This window comes from Octopus sinensis, linkage group LG4, assembly GCF_006345805.1.
Source record: "Octopus sinensis linkage group LG4, ASM634580v1, whole genome shotgun sequence".
Taxonomy (NCBI): domain Eukaryota; kingdom Metazoa; phylum Mollusca; class Cephalopoda; order Octopoda; family Octopodidae; genus Octopus; species Octopus sinensis.
The window spans coordinates 111,919,404-111,923,781 of NC_043000.1; the positions used below are offsets into that span (position 1 = coordinate 111,919,404).

At 36.2% G+C, this 4,378-nt stretch overlaps 1 long non-coding RNA gene across 1 annotated transcript; it reads left to right on the forward strand.

Moving 5' to 3' along the window:
* Positions 1-1,091: 1,091 nt before the first annotated feature.
* LOC118763075 lies at positions 1,092-3,900 on the forward strand. Its single transcript, XR_004998828.1, has 3 exons — positions 1,092-1,259; positions 1,878-3,023; positions 3,264-3,900. It is a non-coding gene; the product is annotated as an uncharacterized LOC118763075 (long non-coding RNA).
* The last annotated feature ends 478 nt before the right edge of the window (positions 3,901-4,378 follow it).

Genomic DNA, 4,378 nt, shown 5'->3' on the forward strand with positions numbered 1-4,378 from the left:
GTCACTCTTTCTTTGTGGATGAATGATGTGGGAATTTTTGCAGTTTTTCAGATGTTCTACTTTAAAATGTTGATAATTGGCCTCCATGTTCAACGAGACATCCAGAAAACTAATCAACGAGTGATAAATAGATTTATCCACCAAATGAGGTGTTAAATACTCATTTACCACTATCGTGTGCATGCATGTATGCATGTGTGTGTGTGTGTGTGTGTGTGTTGTGTGTGTGTGTGGTGTGGTGTGTGTGTGGTCACTCTTTCTTTGTGGATGAATGATGTGGGAATTTTTGCAGTTTTTCAGATGTTCTACTTTAAAATGTTGATAATTGGCCTCCATGTTCAACGAGACATCCAGAAAACTAATCAACGAGTGATAAATAGATTTATCCACCAAATGAGGTGTTAAATACTCATTTACCACTATCGTGTGCATGCATGTATGCATGTGTGTGTGTGTGTGTGTGTGTGTGTGTGTGTGTGTGTGTGTGTGTGTGTGCATGTGTGTGTGTACATGATTGAGTGAGAAAACAAAAGAAAACGGCATTTAATACACTCAACGCATTTAATTGGAGTTTTATGTATTTAATAACAGTTTGCCTTAGCTCCATGTTATTTAGTTTACTTCAAGCCATTGGCTATCGATAAACAGACTAACCCACCCCTCAACCAGGCTGGTCTACGTACAATGCCAGGGTATATTATTTCTATGTCCAGTACTGATTACAGCCTAGTATCAATCATGCTGGTCACACAAACTCATATATAATATGACACCCTCGTATTGGTTACAACCCCATGTGGTGATTGTTATCACTGAAATACTACCCCAGAAGAATGCCAATATGCTGTTTAATGCACCATGTGAAGCTTCCAATTAAGGATATAATATTGCTATGATAGTAAAAATAGGCACAGGAACTGAACTGACCAATGGAGGCTGAAACGCTCTCACCTGGACGCCATTTAAATTTCTTTTAAACTATATTCCATTCTGTCTCTAAACATTTATGAGGTGGATGTGTTCTGTGTCCATGGAACTTTAAGTATAACGTGGAGCTCAGTCAAACTGTTATCACACACACACACACACACAACTTTTAATACTCTACAATGGATATTTGTGAATTTGCACATGTATATCCAGCAACAGGAAAAGTCCTACAGTAAGATACCATTTGGTAGCTGATACCCAGGGAGGAGCTTTAGAAAGCACTTTATAAGGTTATTACCCGGTTAATAATAAATTATATATATATGTGTGTGTGTGTGTGTGTGTGTGTGTGTGTGTATGTATACATGTATATATATATATGTGTATATATATATATATATATATATATATATATAGATAGATAGATAGATAGATAGATAGATAGATAGATAGATAGATAGATAGATAGATAGATAGATATAGATATTTGTATGTAATACAGGCTATATAGCTAACACATAGAGAGAGAAAATGTATACATAAACTACACTTTCTCTCCCCCTATATATATATATATATATATTGATAAAAATGGTAAGGCAACAAAAGAATGAAAGAGACCTTGATATTATGTAAATAGAGGAATTACATTTACAGATATATATATATATATATCTGTATGTATACCTACCTACTGATTGTATAACTGCTGATTATGTATACATTTGACAAGTGATCATAAATGTATAAATCTCTGATTGCTTAGCTAACTGATGATTATATAAGACTGTTGACTACACATATGTATGTATGTATGTATGTATGTATGTATGTATGCATGCATGCATGCATGTATGTATGTATGTATGTATGTATGAGTGTATGTATGTATGTATGCATGTATGTATGTATGTATGTATGCATGTATGTATGTATGTATGTATGAGTGTATGTATGTATGTATGTATGTATGTATGTATGTATGTATGCATGTATATATATATGTATGTATGTATGAGTGTATGTAAGAGACAAAGAGAAGGAGAGAATAAGTAAACATGTGGATAGATAAAGTGCACAACGTAGTTTCAGGTTCAATTCCAGCGTGCTGTCACTTGCGCAATTATCCCCAACCGTAGCCTTGGGCTGACCAATTCCTTGAGAATGCAATTTGGTCAATAGAAACTGTACAGAAGCTCTTCATGTACATATTTAACTAACAACCCTTATTGAGCTTCACAGTTTAGTACTAAAACAATACACACACACATACACACACACACACACACACACACATATAAACTATACCTCTTATATTTTGGTCTGTGAGATCATGTTTTACCAATTCCATTGACTCTTACCATCATAAATCATTTCAAATTTCTCCATGTTTTTTATTACTTTTTTAAACATATTTTTGTTATTGCAGGGTTTTTTTTTATTGTTTTATAAAATATAATTAACGATTAAATATTTAATTTTGCTGAAATGCTGCTCACTTAATTAAAGACAAGAGAAGTACCTGTAATATACTGTGGGTTAACCATTTATGCAGTTGCTCAACAAAACTGGTCTTCTACTTAACAAAGGTGTTTTTTCTTAAATTTTACACTGTTGATGTTCTTTTTTTTTTGTTTTGGTGATATTTATTAATTTTTTGGTGGGTGGGGGGATGGAAAATGATGGTGAAAGCATGTGGCCTAGTGATATGGGAATTGTGGTTTCAATTCCCAAACCGGGCAGTGTGTCTTGTTCTTGAGCGAGACACTTCATTTCACATTGTTGCAGTCCACTAGGCTGTAAATGACTGACCCTCTGACTAACCGGCATCCTCTTCAGTGGGTATGTTGCGATCTTCATCATTCACAGGCCATGGAAACCAGCCATAGGAATCACAAGACTTAAAGCAGGAATGTGCAGGGTTTGTTGTTATTGTTGTTGATGATGATGACGATGACGACGACGATGATGGAGTCCCTTGCAGTGTGATGATTTGTTATGGCACATAATGTTTGAGTTCAAACCCTACAGCTGGAATCAACTTTGATTACCCTCCTGGCAAATTGGCCGAGGGTCAAACAGAATGCCTTGTGGTATTTAAGGCGGCGAGCTGGCAGAAACGTTAGCACATCGAGCCAAATGCGTAGCCGTATTTCGTCTGTCTTTACGTTCTGAGTTCAAATTCCGCCGAGGTCGACTTTGCCTTTCATCCTTTCGGGGTTGATTAAATAAGTACCAATTACACACTGGGGTCGATATAATCGACTTAATCCATTTGTCTGTCCTTGTTTGTCCCCTCTGTGTGTAGCCCCTTGTGGGTAGTAAAGAAATAGGTATTTATTCCAGTACTATGCATTCTGAGATTAACATTGTCTTTTATCCTTCCAGGGTGGATGAGTAAAGGTAACCATTCTAAAGTGCTGGACTGGCATAAAAACTATCAGAGTACTGGATGCTTTGAGGGATTTTTTTGTGGCCCTTTGTGTTCTGGGTTCAAATCCTGTCTTTACCTACTTACATTTAATCCCTAGGCCACTTTAACATCACCATCTGGTCATTGGGTGCCTTTAGATGACACCATTGTTTTGCAAACATTCTGGTCAGGTTTGGGCATCACCTGGTGACCCTTACAAGTCTTGGGACCCACTTCTGATCTATGTATGTTGTGACTTGCTGTCGATAAGTAAATATATACCACAGGGCTCAATGCATTGATTTGCCTGGAGGTTTATAGTGCTGCTAAGTGGACCCTACTTTCATCCCCCGTTGTTGGTTCATCCCTATTTTTTATACATTATTATTTATTGATATTTTAGGAAATTATTTTCTTTCCTTCTTTATTCTTGTTTGGCAAGAAGAAATTTGTCCATTTTTTTTGACAGGAAATCACTGTAGCCATTGGTCAATTGACACCTTTCACTCGCAATGCCCGCTCCTTCTGCTTCATATCCTGGCATAAGACAAAACACACACACACACACACACGCATACACAAAACAAAGCTGATTCTGGCTTAACTCCGCCAATTCTAATTGGATAAAACAAAACCCTGGAGGGGAATTAACAAAGGTAATTGCTGGGAATTAGATACAAGTGACTCCAAAACTTCAGTCTTTCATGATGCAGTAGGCCTTAAATAATAACAATAAATAATAATAATAATAATAATAATAATAATAGAGATTGCAAAGATTGTAAGAAAAGCCTTCAATATCTAAGGAAACTGGTTGTGACACAGGATCAAGGACATTGATTCCAAATGTAAAACATTCGTGCATAGCATGAATAGTAATAATAATAATAGTAATAATAATAATAGCAACAACAACACCAACACAGCAACAGGAACAACAACAATCTAAGCTCTTGAATTAATCAAATCCATGATCAAGTTTCAGTCCTTGGCTATGGTGTTTCACTTCCATGCTTCGGTAAGCCATGAACCTCA